Source organism: Barbus barbus (assembly GCF_936440315.1).
Source record: "Barbus barbus genome assembly, chromosome: 16".
Taxonomy (NCBI): domain Eukaryota; kingdom Metazoa; phylum Chordata; class Actinopteri; order Cypriniformes; family Cyprinidae; genus Barbus; species Barbus barbus.
The window spans coordinates 23,426,657-23,443,973 of record NC_136744.1 but is presented as its reverse complement, the minus strand read 5'-3'; the positions used below and the strand labels follow the sequence as shown (position 1 = coordinate 23,443,973).

The following is a 17,317-nucleotide window of genomic DNA, read 5'->3' as shown; positions in this document are numbered from 1 at the left end:
CCATGTACAAGACACCACCCCCACAGTCTGTGGAGAATCAACAACTGGCTGACGATCTCAATGTGTTCTACTGCAGATTTGAAAAGGCCAGACTGACACCCAGCACCCGCTCTGATCTGCACTTCACACATTCACCTTCCCCCCCTGCAACCCCCCTTACTCCCTCCCCCACCATTCTACCTGCGTTTAAAGTCTGTGTAGAGGATGTGAACCGGGTCTTCAGAAAACAGAAATCTAGGAAAGCTTCAGGACCAGACGGTATTTCACCTGCCTGTCTAAAAGTCTGTGCTGACCAATTGGCCCCCATCTTTACACAAATCTTCAACAGATCTCTGGAGCTGTGTGAAGTTCCCTGCTGCTTCAAACGCTCCACCATCATTCCCGTCCCCAAAAAGCCCAAAATCACTGGACTTAATGACTACAGACCTGTCGCACTCACGTCTGTGGTCATGAAGTCACTTGAGAGACTGGTCCTGGCCTACCTGAAGGACATCACTAGACCCTTGCTGGATCCTCTTCAGTTTGCCTATAGAGCAAACAGGTCTGTGGATGACGCTGTCAATATGGGACTGCATTACATCTTGCAACACCTCGACAAACCTGGGAATTATGCAAGGATCTTATTTGTGGACTTCAGCTCGGCCTTCAATACCATCATACCTGACCTTCTCTCAGACAAACTGAGACAGCTCTCTGTGCCCTCCTCCATCTGTCAGTGGATCACCAGCTTCCTGACAGACAGGCAGCAGCTAGTGAGGCTGGGCAAACTCACATCCAGGACTCTCACCATCAGCACTGGCGCCCCTCAGGGTTGCGTTCTCTCCCCACTGCTCTTCTCTCTCTACACGAATGACTGCACATCAAAGGACCCCTCTGTCAAGCTCCTGAAGTTTGCGGACGACACTACAGTCATAGGCCTCATCAAGGACGGTGACGAGTCTGCTTACAGACAGGAAGTTGAGCAGCTGGCTGTCTGGTGCAGTCTTAACAACCTGGAGCTGAACACGCTCAAAACTGTGGAGATGATAGTGGACTTCAGGAGAAACCCCCCTGCTCTCCCCCCACTCACCATCATGAACAGCAGTGTGACTTCAGTAGAGTCATTCAGATTCCTGGGCACCACCATCTCTCAGGACCTGAAGTGGGACAATCACATTGACTCTATTGCGAAAAAGGCCCAGCAGAGGCTGTATTTCCTCCGCCAGCTAAGGAAGTTCAACCTGCCTCAGGAGCTGCTGAAACAGTTCTACTCTGCAATCATCGAGTCTGTCCTATGTTCTTCTATAACTGTTTGGTTTGGTTCAGCTACCAAAACAGACATCAGAAGACTACAACGGACAGTTAGGACTGCTGAGAGGATTATCGGTGCCCCTCTGCCCAGCCTCCAAGAACTTTACACCTCCAGAGTGAGGAAAAGGGCTAAGAAAGTCACTCTGGACCCCTCACACCCAGCTCACTCTCTCTTTGTACTGTTGCCCTCTGGCCGGCGCTACAGATCACTGAGCACCAGAACAGCCAGACACAAGAACAGTTTTTTCCCCCAGGCCGTATCCCACCTGAACAACACATAACACACCCCGGTACTGTACATCTGTAAATAACTCATCATCAAACCTTCATCTGTACATAGGACACATGCACATTCACAGTTCTGTCTATGGTCATGTCTCTTTTCTGTATATTTTTATTTTTATTACTATTGTTATCCTTAATTATTGTATATTCTCTTCATTAGTGTTCTTTATCACCTTAATTATATGTTGTCTGCACTTTGTTTGTACTTTCTGTACTGGAAGCTCCTAACACCAAGACAAATTCCTTGTGTGTGCAAACACACTTGGCAATAAAGCTCTTTCTGATTCTGATTCTGATTACTCAATTTTTCTAAACTTACATCCAGACTGTCCCAGAAGAGAAGAAATTCTCTTCACAAAATTAAGGTTGAACCACTGATGTCACATGACTATTTTAACGATGTCCTTACTACATTCCTGTGCCTTGACCGTGGTGGTAGCACCCTTGCTGTCTATGCAGGGTCAGAGAGCTCTCTGATTTCATCAAAAATATCTTAACCTGTTAACCCGCATCGGCCCGCGGGCGGGCCGGAAGGGCGTGGTCGGGCGTGGTCGGACTTTTTATTACCTTTGTTTTAGAACAATATTCAATCAATTATCATTAACTATATATCATTTGAAAGCTAAAACACTCAAGATTAACGATGTGAGCTTGTTTTTGAAATCAATACACCAGAGAGGAAAGGGTTAACAGAAATGCTGAAAGACCGGCCATTTAAAATGAACAAAGCGAACCGCAGTACTCACGTTTGATCGCCAATAGCGCTGGTCAGCTCAGACTATTCCAAGACACACCAGCATACATTTCAAGAGAAGGGTCCACTCTTCAAAATGCATCCACTTTTTAATCCAAAACAACGAAAAAATAGGGGAAAACACGATAGATCCTCCTTTGTTTACATAAGCGATTCGAGTTATAGTTATCGATAGCGTCCATTTTCCAATAAATATCGATTATAATTCGTATTCCAGCTTTGAAACGCCATCTATTTCCAGCAGAATAGTCTCTTCCGAGTAAGAATAGCCCTCCCTCGTCTCTCTCCTTCAATCGCAGGAGCTGTTATAACCCGGGACAGTAAGCGCGTCCGTGAATGGGTCAGCGAGGTGTCAATCCGGACACATCACAATAGGGGTGTTTGAACCCAGCCAATGCCTCGCCAGCACAGTTTTGATGGATGGAAGTGTTAGCCAACCACAAGGACGTTTAAAGTGATTGACAGTTTGAATAGTTTACGTAAGATTGTTTAGAGAATAGCTCGGCGTATTGTCCGTGTGTTTTCGTGCGCTCTCGGGTTACGCATGAAGCGTACACATAATGGCGTCGCGGCGCTACACAGACTGGCTATCAGCGAACAGATGTTGTCCAAAGCTCACATCTGAATCTCTCCATCGTGGATCTTCGACTTGAGAAGTGTTTCTGTGGCGTTTGGTGGTGTTTTGGAGGACGTGGGGAGAAAAATGGCTAATTTAGTAGCCGAATACGCGCTGAGATCGCTGGGAAGCGTGGATAGCATTAGCACGTAAGTGTCTCCACCCTCCTCTTGAATGTTTATGTGTCTTTATCATGTATTTGCAGCTTTTGTTTCATGTTAGCTGTTTTAGATTCTAAAAATGACAACGGAGAGGGATAATATGAGGGGATTACATGAGTTTTGTTCGTGTGGGTGGGTGGGTGTGTTTGTTTGTGGGTATGTCCCGGTTATTGTGTGTGTGTGCGTGCGCGCGTGTGTGTGTGTGTGTGTGTACAAAATGTAAACAGTGTTGCAAGTTTGATTTGTTTTGCTTACACACTTTCTCACTCTTTTTCTCTCACTCTTCCCTGTCTTTTCAGAGGTCTGGTTAATCCAGATGGTCAGAAAAAAAACAATTTTAGTGGCTGCTAGAGCGTCTTCCTCCACTGTAAATACTGTAAATAGTTTTTTTTTTTAATTATTTAGTAATATTAGTAATAGTAATCTATTACTATATTAGTAAAATAGTAATATTCATAATATTCACCATATAAAATAAATAAAAAATACAAATGTTGTAAAAACAATGTATTTTGCATGTTTTGTGTTTTCACTAGTTCAAAAATGATCAAATCTGTTTTGGTTCACTGTTTTCATTATTGGAATTGTTCAGAATAAAGACTGTTTAGTTATGTTCAAATTCTGAAATAGTTTTGTGTTTTTTTGTGGTTTCATTGGTAGAGCAGTTCTGAATTGATATACATATGTAGTATGCAGTGTCTTATGGAGTCTCTAAATAGCATTTTTGAAAGGATTCCTAGACTTTTCTTGAAATAAAATATCCAAATGACTTTTCCAAAGCTTTTCTTGAAATGAAATACCATAAAGATGTACTTTCTGTAAGTCTTTACCTATAAAAAAATTATTATTTCATATTTTATTTCAGGAAATATTTAGGCGTTTTTTTTCAAAAATGCCATTTGTAGACTAACCAAATGACTAAATGAGTCAGCACTACAAATGCTGTTCAGAAATAGTTTTTTATTGTGTGTTTTGGTGGGCAGAGCAGTTCTGAATTGATATACATATATGTATTATGTAGTTTTGACTCATTTGGACATTTGTTTACAAAGTGTCTATTTGGGGTCTCCAAATGGCTTTTTTGAAAGGACGCCTAGATTTTTTTTAAATAAAAGCTTACAGAAACTACATTTTTGGGAGTATCATCCTCAAATTTGAATCAAAACATGGTCAGATGTTCAGCTTTATCTTTATGGTGTTTTCAGGCCTTTGGCATGAAAGTCTCATCCATTTTTCCCTTAGTGAGCTTCATTAAAACATATCGCGAGTCAATTTCATGTATATTTTACCTTGTTTTACTCTATTGCTATACTAATTTTGAGTTATTATGACTCTAGAGTAACAAAGGATCAAGTGTCTAGTTTCAAACAACACCAGATTTTTAAATATAGACCTTAGGGTTCAAGAGCTACAGACATTTTTATTTGGTTATATCGTTTTTTACAAAATGCTCAAAAATAGGGGCGCAGGGTAACAGGTTAATTTGTGTTCCGAAGATGAGCAATGGTCTTACAGGTTGAGGGTGAGTAATTAATGACAGAATTTTCATTCTTGGGTGAACTATCCCTTTAAATGATAGAATTATTTAATATACTGTACTTTTAAATAGTTTGTTGTTTTGTTTGTTTTTATTATTATCTAGGTATTCCATTTTTTAAGTCTTGTACATGGTGTCATCCATATTTCTGGTTCTATCCATCTCGTTTTGCCCAAGCACTCTGTGAAAATTGATTTTTTTTTTTATATATCTCAAGAACCAACCTGGTGCATTACCCCCTTCACTAACCTTTATGAGATGAGCCATTGAGAAGTCCAGGCTTCGACATTTGGTTTGTGTTTGAATGGTCTTTTTCTGTGGTGATGACCGTCCTTTCTTTTATCTTCTCCCCCACAGAGCGGTTTCCTGTAAACAAATTGCCAGAGTATTCTCTTTGATCACATGGGATTCTTTTGATACGTTGGTTAGATATCTTGTATGTAATCATTCATTTTTAGTCTGAAAGGCAGCAACTATTATTTTCTTTTGTGACGTTGTGCAGAGTACTTAGCCTTTGCATCGAGAAAGAAATAACAGACCGTATTTACTTTAAAAGCGTAAAACTAGCTGCACTTATGTGAGGCAGATAATAGCCCTGGAAGATGATCTAATGGTTATCCCAGTTAGCCGAGAAGAGCGGATGGAGCATGTTGCCACAAAAAATGGGCCTTTTCTCCAAACCAGCAGCTGACGTTAGCGGTCTAGTTTTTCTCAACAGATGGTTCTCAAACATATTCCCTCTTTCCTTGCCTTTTGCTTCTGCTTAGAGTAATTTCTCTCTCTATTTTCATCTCCCATAATGGTATTTTACCTCAGGTCTCCGCATCCATTTTCTCCCTGGCACTTTTAAAAGTTTCCAAAAGTGCATATATGGCTGTGGATTTGGACATGATGTGAGCATTCAAAGTACTTGGCTTTCTGTTTTAAGTCCCTTTACTAGCGTTAAGTTCTGACAGTGATTCATGGCTTTAACGGTTGTAATCCTTTGACTTTGAGACAGATTCTGCCCACCTCCACCGGGTAACGGCTGGAGCATGCGGAGGGCAGGAGCGAACAGCTGTACATCAGCCGTTCATTTCATTCCCGTAAAGCGACATCATTCACCTCGCTGTCGAGCTGAGCACTAAACTCTTTTACTGAGTGTGTCACGCCCGCCCAAGTGTATAATCGAGTGCTTGGCCCACTAAACAGGCAATCCAGCACGTTTGGAGGGCCAGACTCTCCATTTTGGGTCTCTGGTGAGCCGTGGCCTCATGTCGTGTTTACAGCTGAGATCTTTTCATTTTAAATGCTGCCTTTGGTCAGTATTGTTAACTTATCTGGGTCTACATTGCTTTATTAATCCTATAACATGACCTTATTAAACAGAATTAAGATTTATCTATTTTATTGATACCTGTAAGATATTTTATGGTGTTTACAGTCTGTGCAGTAGCTATAGAAAAGCAAGGCAGGGACTGTTTTGTCTGCTTATCTTATTCTCTTGATGCACCCTTATTTAAACAGACAGAATGCTTTCCTTGTTAAATTATTCATACACGTTGACTTTTGCAGCCGAAATGGTCAGTGGTGATGGCAGCTCATTATATCTGTTGGGAGAGGTGTGCGTCAGGAAGGCATTTGACTCAATTTAGTGGAGACATCTGTCGCCAGGTTTTCAGAACATCTCATAGATTACAGAGTTTCTGTGTGTTTTTTTTATTCCCAAGTTTCTTGCTTTGTAGCAGTGACCTCTGATTCACCACCATTCTGCCCAAACACAGTCAAGAGACTGAAACCAAGAACATTTGTCTGTGTTACATAATACCCCATGGTCATCGAATTCATTTAAATCAGGATCTTTATATAATTGAACGCAGGATAACGTCTGTGAACTGTATTAGCAACAGTATGTTTCCAAGAGCTTGACCAAGAATGATACCAGTGTCAAATGTTTGTCCAGTGAATAATGTTGCAATGCATTGAACGGTGTCTAATTAACATCTAAATGCATTTGTAATCCAATTTTGTGAAGGGAAAAAATCATAATGTTTGGAAATCCAATAAAATTAGTCAAGAACGAGATGTTAATTTTGTCAAATTAAGTATACCATACCTTTTTTCTTTCTTTTTTTTTTTTTTAGAAAATTAATCAAAGAGAATAGACAAAATGATTAAAAGTGGCAGTAAAGTTTTTTATAATAGATGGTACTAAAGATTTCTGTTTAAAATATATGTTGTTCTTTTGCATTTTCTGTTAATTCAAGAATCCTGAAACATATATATCACAATTTCCACAAAATATGAAACAACCATTTTTATCATTTGATATTAATATGAAAGTTTATTCAGCTCCAGGTCAGCATATTAGGATCATTTCTGAAGGATCAAATGACTCTGAAGACTGGAGTAAAAATCCAGCTATGCATAACATGAATAAATTGCATTTTTAAACATATTACAATAGAAAGCAGTTATATTAAATCGTAAAGATATTTCACACTATAGCGGTTTGTACTGTATTTCTGATCAAATAAATGCAGACTTGGTGAGCATAAGAGACTTCTCTCAAAAACACAAAAATCTTACTGAGTTATATATATATATATATGTACATTCTTCCAGAAGAGAGCGGATGTTAATTAAAAAGTGAATTGTGTGGATGTTTACAGATATCTTTAAATATGTAAACGTATTTATCTGCTGACATCTGAATGTTCCCTGCATCAGTCTAAGCTCGCATGGCTGGTGAAGGGCAATCAGTCACAGAAACAGATGTGTTTGCATGTTCTACATAATGCAGGGCAATAATCTCGCAGTCTGCCGTGGCATTACCCCCTACTGTCCTGAACGGCAGTGACAAACCGTCTGCTGTCTTTCCCTGGGAACGGTGCAAAGAGTGCTTGTGTACAAACGAGGTCACTTGATTAGTGTCTTACAGAGTGGGAAGACTGATTGTTGTCCTATCCAGTTTTGTTTGCATAAGTGCAATTATTTTTGTAACATTTGTATGCATACCAGTGATTTTATTTGAAAATGTGAGCGGATTCAAATTCTCTTTGCATAGATAGTCCTCATTCAAATCTTTTCATGCCCAGGTTTTAGGAATATTCTGTATTGTTGTGTGTGTGCGTGTATATGTATCAGTCACTTGCATTGGTTCAAAATCCCAGTGACAGAATGTAAATATTTCATTTCAGCTGTGCTGCAGCTCAAAACACATTATTAATTTATAGATTTGAAACTCCTCCAATGCCTTCCTGTTTCTGATATTATACCTTTGAAAACCGTCTGCGTCTTCCGGCAGCTTATGAAGTTTTTGTCTGAATATTGCTTATCATGCTGGCCCACCCTCTACCTCTCGCTTGGGGATAAAGCCTGGAATTATAAAAGTTCCGTTTGCGGAATTGCACCTCGGCAGTCAGCCGTTAGCTTGAGCGTTTCTAATCATTCGCTTACAGTAAGGCTAGATCAACATCAGCAGAATGTGAGTCTACATTTGCAGATGGCCTTCAAGCTCAGTTATGCTCTTATTTAAATGAACCTGGGATTTTTAAAGGTGCACTCAATATGTTTCTGTTTATCTATGCTGAGTCTTCTTCGTCCCAGTGGTCTTGGATATATTTTCCCTTTTTTTATTTTAGTCTTTTCTCTGCCTCATATTATAACTTTCCTAAAATGGCCATTCCACCAAGTATAATGTTGTGTCTGCATAATGTATATACTGTATAGAGGTATTTTGTCTAGATGTTTATCCTGGGTAAATCGCCTGGAGCACTGTCTGAAAGCGCCATGTGAAGTTAACATGTTGTTTTTAGTAACAGCATGACATGACTGGTCATGTGATCTCAAAACATGAGCAATCCAATCCATGTTAAAAATGAACGATCAGGGTTGTGGTTGTTGTTTCAATGCCACAAACCTGCAAATATGTTTAACCTATGTTTAACCTATTTGTTAATCATAAATATAAAAGCAGCAAAACATTTTCATGTACACCTCTATCAAAGGTGTTTAGGTCAGTGAGATTTTAATATTTTTTTTAAGTTTATGCTCACTTCTCGCATTACTTACAGTAATATTGTGAAATACGATTACAATTTAAAATAACTTTCTATTTTAGCATATTTTAAAATGAAATGTATTAATTTTCAGAATCATTACTTCAGTCTTCAGTGTCACATGATCCTTCAGAAATCATTCTAATATGTAGGTGTTTGGTGTGCAAGAAAGATTTCTTCTTTTTATCATGATGGTTGTCTTGCTTAATATTTTTAGGGAAGTTGTGATACATTTTTTCAGGATTCTATGTTGAATAGAAAAACCAGCATTTATTTGAAATTGAAATATTTTGTAACGATGTAAATGTCTTCACTGTCACTTTTCATCAATTTAATGCATCCTTGTTTTATTAAAAGAAAAATCCTGCTGACCCCAAACTTTTGAACAATAGTGTATAAAGCTATAAGTATATATTATATGTGTGTGCATGCGTGCGTGTGTGTGTGTGTATAGCTTATACATATATTTATATAGCTTTATATACTACTCAAAAGTTTGGATTTTTCTTTTAATTGTTTTATTTTGTGTGTGTGTGTGTGTACGTGTGTGTGTATGTACACATTTTTATCTGAAAAACAATTACTTTCTAAATGACACTTGTCTTTTTGCATCTTATCTGTAAATAAAAACTTTTGTGATTAATCTCACTATTTTTGACCACTGTTTAGAAAGCAGAATGAAATTATATTCATCCCAAATTCTGTACATTAATATGTTTTGCATTATATATTAAAATTGTTTTATTTGCCATTTGCCATTTTTATGTATTTATTTTTTTGTATTTATTTTCTTCTCAACTGTCAGTGGACCCCTTAGGGATTTGAAAACTCCTGTTCGAGATCACTGACTTCGAGTCTTCATCTTATACAACTGTACCTTCATATCTTAAATCAAGTGCTATTCATTTCTTTATGCATAGAATGTTTTTACTTAGCAAAATAATAAAAAAAAAATGCACTTTTACTTGGTCTTGCACTGCAAGATCAGTTCACGTTGGTCTGTCCGACAAGGCTGGTCTAGAGTTCAGGCCGGTGATGTACGACTTCCATCACTTCAGCTCTGTATTCTCATTTGTATTCCCCTCTGCTTTTTTGACACTATCAACCCCCCCAATGCCCCTTCCCAATTTATGCTTTCAACGTAAACTCCACTTAAGGTAATGATGCAGTACGGGTACATTTCATTGGTGTGCTAATGATCTCTCTGTTTTTTGTTTCCTTGTGTGCAGCGATGGAGACAGCTGGTTCTGCGCGTGTCCTTCGCTCTACTCCGATAAGCTGTGCCAGTTCACTGCCTGCGAGCGAAACCCTTGTGTGCGCGGCGCCACCTGCGTTACCCAGACGCGGCTCGAAGCGGCTTGTCTTTGCCCCTACGGAAGGCGGGGTCTCCTCTGCGACGAGGGTAGGTCCCGTCGAGGTTCATGCATAGACGGCAATTTACAGCAGCATCCATGGAGACACAATGAAACCGGCATGGCCAGAGGGTGTTTCGTTTGATATTTGTTAAATTCTGAGGTTTGTTTTCCTCCATCTCCTGCGAGCACCTCCATCTTTGAGGTTAGACCCATAGGTGGTAGATTGAAATGTATTCCCAGCTGTTTTGATTAACTGATGCAAGCCGTTGAAATACCGTTCCAATTAGAGAAGCTAAGTGCTCTACGTTAGCTACAAGCTCACTAAACAGTTACTGAACTCTGAATGGTTTGAGGATACCTGCCAATCTGCATAGTACTGCTTTCACGATTCCTCTGACCTTTCGAGGCGTCTACAGGTAATAGAGTACGCATCTAAATATAATGAGCACACCAAGTTCTTTAAATTAGGTGACTCTGAAACTTAATTTATCAAAGCGTAGTCACAGAATGTACTTGCTGCAATTGGGTTTGTTTTATTGTCTCAAATAACAAAGCTGTGAAGACACACTACAGCGTCGTGTAACTAATGTACTCCTCTTCCCGGCTCTACCTCAGTGTTAAATCAGCTAAAGTCAGATATCTGCTTACACAGATAGTTCTTCATCTTCTCGACGGCGCTTAGAGGGAAAATAACTGCTGCTATTTTGCTGTAATCTAATTGGGTGGCGTGGTTTGAGGACCGCTTGGCACAGCACGCCGGGCAGGGCTAGCAGACGTCGCTCTGTCAGACAGCAAAGAGCCCGATGCCAAATAGAGTGTTCTAATCTCCCAGTGTCACACCGAGTGGGACTGACATTTGAATTTAAAGGCCGATAACAGCAGATAACATCAATCAGTATTGATTAGTAGCCAAGGCCTTGCTGCCTCTGGGCAGTCACTCAACTTTAGATGTGCTGGACTTCTTCAAAAGAGCCTGGGCTAATGGAATTACAGGAAGGGTGTTTTGAGTCTGTTTTATGTATTGATTTAGTGTTACATTTAGATACATTTTTAGTAATGTATTTTTATAGATTACTCAGAAAATAAGATTCAAAGAGCATGATCTTTTTTTTTTTTAAGTTGCCAGGCAACATGGCAAATGTGATTCATGTGGTAACATCCAAAGTAGCTGCTTAAATTAACTTAAATAAATAAAGAAAAATAAATATATTGGAAAAATGGGTGTCATGCACCAGAGTTATATTAGTTTTATCTGAATACTATGATAGTATTTATTAACACTTTGAATTAGTGTTTTCTGTTTAGCTTTGATTTTTGTTTTCATTTCAGTACAAGTACTAAAATTACAAAAACTCTTAAAGTCTTAACATATCTTAACTAATCTAAGTTAGTTGCCATGGCAATATTTTAGATTTTAAGTTAAGATTTTCATGTAATGTTTATAATTGACTGTATTTTATTTTATTTCAGCAAAATGTTTCATTTTCTTTTCATTTTAAGTTTCTAATGTGTATATTTTTTCAGCTTTACTTCAACTGCCATTTTATTTCATTTTGACCAACTTAAAATCTGTTCTTTGCATAAATGCAGCTTTATTATGAAAGAGTTAGCTTTTTTAAAAGTGTAAACAGATAGATTGATCTTTCGATTGATCACGGGAACTTGTGTTGCTGAAAGCAGCTTGAGGCGGCAGTGGAGTTTAGAGGACAGACTGTGTTCTCTGACGCACCGTTAACATCACACTCACCTAAAATAGACCCATAACATAATAGCACATCTGTCCTAAACCGCCTTACTGCCTTAACACACACATCATGTGACTTCCTGTATTCATTTCATCGGGCACCAGGCTCTACGTCAAAAGATTAAAGAATCGTCTTGTGAGAAGTGTATAGGATCAAACAGATTTTGTGAGTTGCTCACATGTGCATATTTTTATTTTGTGTCTTTTCTTTATTTCAGTTTTGCATGCATATGTGTGTGTGTCAGTGGTAAGAGAAGCAAATAAAAAAAAAAAGCAAAATATCTCCAACTCCAGCCAACACAGCTGATGGAAAGCTATTGAATTTCACCACAGCAAAATCCTTACACACAAATGGTTTTTGACTAGAACGAATGGAAATAAATGGGTGATGTCACCTGTAAAAACTGGCAGTGAGTCGAAGGTTTTGTTTTCTTGTTCCTTTATTCACCTCCAGCCACAGCAGCAGAATAACAGAGAAGCAGCCTGTGTTCTGCAGTGCCTTTGCATGAAAAGTTATATGGTTATTTGAGGTCATATCTTTATCCTGTCATAAGGGACATTGACAGAAAAAAAATTTAGTTACAAGAAGAATTAAAAAATAATAATAAAGTGTGTCATGTATCATTAGTGAGAAATAAGGCAGGGAAAGCAAGAGTTTTCGTGCCTAATTATTGCAATTCTGATTACTTCTGAAGGCTTTGGAAATGAGCTCAAACCACATCCTTACACAGGACTGCAGTTTATCTTAGGATGGTAATTGGCGTTCTCAAAAAGTACCCAGTATGTCCGATTAATAAATTGCCGGTTTATTAATGAATTTCTCTTGGAGCAAGAAACGTAACTCAGCATATGCAGCGTATCACAGAGCCATTACATGACACTGAGTTAAGAAATACAGCTGGGCCCATCAAGCCGTCCCTGCTAAAAACGCATTCTAGTCCTTCATTAGGCGCTGTGCAAATAAACCGTGACAAGGTAATATATGTGCAATTTCAAAAGGCATCAATAATTCAAGGGGAGAGTAGAGGGAAGAACTTCAATGCTGTTCCCAGAGAAATCCTCCGGAGAGGCTTTGCAGACTGCACAGTTCATAAAGACAAAATGAGGGGTGGAGAAAACTCTTTATGTAGCACTTTTTTTTTTTCGCTGGAGGAAAAGTGTAAACGCTTAATGAACCCAAGCTGAAATGTTTCTGAGCGATGCTTGATGGACCAGGTGATTAAATGGTGAGATTGGCCAGCTCTGAAATGCATTGTCCAAAGTAACAGCCATTTCACAAATTCTGACTGATTTCTGCAGATCACGCTGTTATGACCAATGTATGTTCCCATAGTGAAATGGCACAAGATTACAATAATAATCGTTAGCAGCAGCATTTGTCCCCACAGGAAATAATGCTTAGAATTTGACAATGGCTATAAATAGTGCAATATCGCCATCTTGTGTCTCCTCCTCAGTAAAAGTGTTATTTTGCTGCTTCTTTTTTTATTACAATACATTTCTTAAGTATAATTATTATAGTAGATGTTGCTGGAATTATTATTATTATTATTATTATTATTATAGGCATATGTTTAAATAAATTTCTTAAATGTATATTGAGTGTTTTGTTTTATTTTTTACTATTTCTTTGCAGCTGTCAACATAACTCGGCCCAGGTTTAGTGGGCTTGATGAATTTGGATACTCATCCTATGTGGCTTATCCTTCTATTCCCAGTATGGGTCACTTTTATGAATTCCACCTGAAGCTCACCTTTGCCAATAATGTCTCCGCTTTGAGAAACAACCTCATTCTCTTTTCTGGGCAAAAGGGACAAGGTGAGTCAAAATGGGAATTTTGTCTTATTTCTTTATATTTGCTACTCCATCTTTCTTTATTCACTTTGATTTCAGCTCATCCCTCAGTGGTATCAGTGAAAAAAAGAGCTGGATTCATAGCAGTTTGGCTGTAAACGTTTTCCCAGCATTAGATGAGGTCATGTTAGAAGTGAGGTTCAGAAATAGTATCACTCAACTAGGAGATATTAATGGAGCAGCTGCTGTAAAATGTGCTGTAAGTGTAAGTCCAGGACCCAACAGCAGAGACCTTTTATCTGTGCACACAACGGGGCGATGATTTTTATTAGCTGCCATAAGGGAAAGATCTGTTATATATGAGGTCTCTAAAGAATCTCAGGTAATGGAGGAGAACTCTTAACCATAGAGTTCAAAATGGGCTGTAAAGAAAAGGATGTAAATATTTTGTTATATAATAAATACAAGAAATGCAGACCTGTTTACCAATAAAAACATTTGAACATCTTTAAATTGTAGATAAGTCTGAATAATAATTATTTAATAATAGTGTGTAATAATCTATAATCATTATTAATTTAATCATAATTATATAAATAGATCTAAAAATGTCTTGTTTAACAGATAAAAAAATAGTTTAATATTTAAAAATTATAAATTGCTTGAGAAAGTAGATATTATATTAAGAGTAGCTTTTTTTCAGAGAATACTGTATATCAAATTTTAAGCAAAAATTAAATCTTATTAAAAAAAAACTTTTGGAAATATTTTATGAAGCATCTTTGTAAAATTGTGTTCCTAAAACAAATATATTGTTTTTTGTCAAAGCATATTGTTACTTGAAAACAACACAAAAATACTGATTAAGAAAATGATTCTATGCAGAGTGACAGGCTTTTCTCAAAAATGTAGAAATGTTTATTTATAACAAAAACCAACAAATCAACTTCCTGTTGAAAATGGCGTTAAGAAGAAGAGCTGTCGTTTCGAGAGACACAGCATCTCGGTCAAGTTTCCTCATGCCTTGATTTCCTCCGCCACCATCGGTAATTTATTTTAAGGTCAGTTTCAGTGGCTGCTAACTGACACGTCACTGCTACAAACATGTTTAATCAAAAGACAGGCAGCTGAATAAAAGCGTAAGGGGGTATGAATCTTCCTCAGCTCAGCCAGTGTCTCTCGGGATTCTAGTTTAGGATGATTCATCGAGGGAAAGAGAGAAGAGGACAGCGCTGTGAATAATGAAGCAATTGTCAAGGGAGCTGTGCAGCACAGTGGAGGACAAAATCAAAAAGAAGGAATCGGAGAGGATAAGATGGCAACTATTCACCTGATAATTGGCCAGATAAATTGAAGCGTTAGATCCATCAGCTCAAAAGAAAAATAAATTACGTTTTATAGATGGCCGGATTGACCTGGACCACCAGTGAAAATGCTTCAGTTTGACATACTTTTTTGCATAGAAATTGAGTGATTAGTGACCACATCAAAATTAGTGATTCATTTTACCTCATGCATTTTTCAAAACCCTAAATCGGTTTATTTCCAGATTTAAACTGACGAGAGAAAAAAATCCTGGTTTCCAATATGTTCTCAGACTTTTGGTCCCCACCACATGTTAATTGTGTTCTGTGTTGTTTTTATGAAGGCATCAGTGGAGACGACTTCTTGGCATTGGGGTTGCGGAACGGCAGGATTGTTCATAAGTATAATCTCGGCTCGGGTTTGGCAACAATTATCAGTGAGCGCCTGAATCCGAGGATCAACATTCACACAGTGCACTTTGGAAGTTATCTGAGAAATGGATGGCTGAAGGTGTGTTTTATATTTGCACTATTATGTAACATGTATATATGGACTTGGCTTCATGGAAAGCAAAGGTTGGTCTGACCTACTCAATGCCTATTTTATTTTTAGATTACAAAAGTAGGGTCCAATTTTTTTTATATATATATATATATATATATATATATATATATATATATATATATATATATATATATATATATATATATCTTTTATTCAGTGCAAAATGCATTGAATGTTTGTAAAGATTTTTTTATATAGTGTTGCAAAACATTTCAAATAAATTCTGGAGCTTTGTAGTCATCAAAGAATCCTGAAAAAATATATATATATTATAAAAAAATATATTGATAGTAATTATTTAGTGTAAAATAACACCCATTTTACCTTGTCAAAAACAGCTCCGTTCACAGGAACCCATTTCGGTGCATGCTCTTTAAATGATAATGAGCTACTGCTCACCCCACCCATCTCTTCTGTTTTATTTGTATTCTGTGGTGCATTGTCTAAATTAAAACTAATCCACTGTGTCCTCAGTGGCTCTGATGTCAGGAGAAAAAGAAGACTCACTTTTGCATCCAACTACAAAACACCTGCATTTCTTATATTGCTGTCATCATGGCAGACATCATACAGCTGGCTGAGTGCGGGAATATGCTAATACGGGACAGTCTGTCAGCGACCATGGGCGGGGCCTGAGCACTATGACATCATACTCAGAAAATCAAAAGGGCTTGATAATTGAGACTGTTTAGGTTGTTTGGGGATTATAAAAAAGGAGCAAATGGATATGTATCTTTTGTAGGGTGGTTGTGTCCACACACTGCTACGACACATTTATATGCAAACACAATGTAAAAGTGAATTTTGCATCTGATGTCCCCTTTAACTATAAATTTTGCTTCTCAAATAAATACGTTGTTTTAAAGATTTTGTTACTTGAAAACAATATGAAAGTATTAAAAAAAGGGTTTTCTGCCACTTATATAGTGCTTTGAAGATGTAAGTACCATTTTAAAATAATAATTGCTATTTGTTTGAAATGCAAGACAAAGCCAGTAAACATACGTTCATATGAAGAAAAAAGAAATTACTGGGGATGGAAATTCAAATCATTTTCTTGTTCTGATTGACTGATTTTGACTCTCAGCTGTTGTCACGTTGGTTTGTTCTTGTCTGAACAGGTTGATGGGCAGAAGAGAAGGATGGGTACATCCCCTGGACCACAGGTGGGCTTTAGTCAACTTTATGTGGGTGGATATGAAGAATACACACCTGAGCTATTGCCTGTGGGTTCTCGATTCCAGAACAGCTTTCAAGGTAGTGTGTTTGTTCCTGTTTTTCATTATGGTCTTGTTTAATGTCTTGATTCAGATCGTCAGTTCATGATGAAAGTCTCTCTTTCTTGGATCATCAATGTAGTGGTGTGTGAAGAGAGTGTGGTGCGTGAATTGATCTTCTGCTTATTTTATGAATATCTGTAGTTCTGATGGGGCTCTTAACCTTGTGTGTAATATGTATGCAATCATTCATCGCAAAGCTTTATTAATGCTAACAAAATAATATATGGTGTTTGCAGGTCAGCATTATCATTCTGAGGGAAATTGCCTGTAAAATTTAACTATTAATCCGCCAAAAGTTTAGACACACCTACTTTATGAAATAAAGCAGTGAAATAACACAACTGGAAGTATGGGAATTATGTATTGACCAAACAAAGCATATAAATTATATTCTTACATTTTTTTTTTTTAAACATTTAAATCTTTAACTTTGTAAAGAAATTAACTAAATGATTTAAAGAAACGGTCCTCCCAAAAAAAAATAATTTGCTGAACATTTACTCACCCCCAGGCTATCCAAGATTCAGATGAGTTTTTCTTCATCAGAGCAGATTGGAAGAAATTTTGCATTACATCTCTTGCTCACGAATG

At 37.7% G+C, this 17,317-nt stretch overlaps 1 pseudogene across 1 annotated transcript in view; it reads left to right on the top strand.

The window, feature by feature from the left end:
• LOC306882570 (protein eyes shut homolog) overlaps positions 1 to 17,317 on the top strand; it is a 219,487-nt pseudogene that overhangs the window by 198,698 nt on the left and 3,472 nt on the right. Inside the window, exons 39-42 of the transcript in view lie at positions 9,913 to 10,085; positions 13,419 to 13,601; positions 15,226 to 15,392; positions 16,568 to 16,703. The product of the transcript in view is annotated as a protein eyes shut homolog (transcript). The remainder of the gene's footprint in view (positions 1 to 9,912; positions 10,086 to 13,418; positions 13,602 to 15,225; positions 15,393 to 16,567; positions 16,704 to 17,317) is intronic.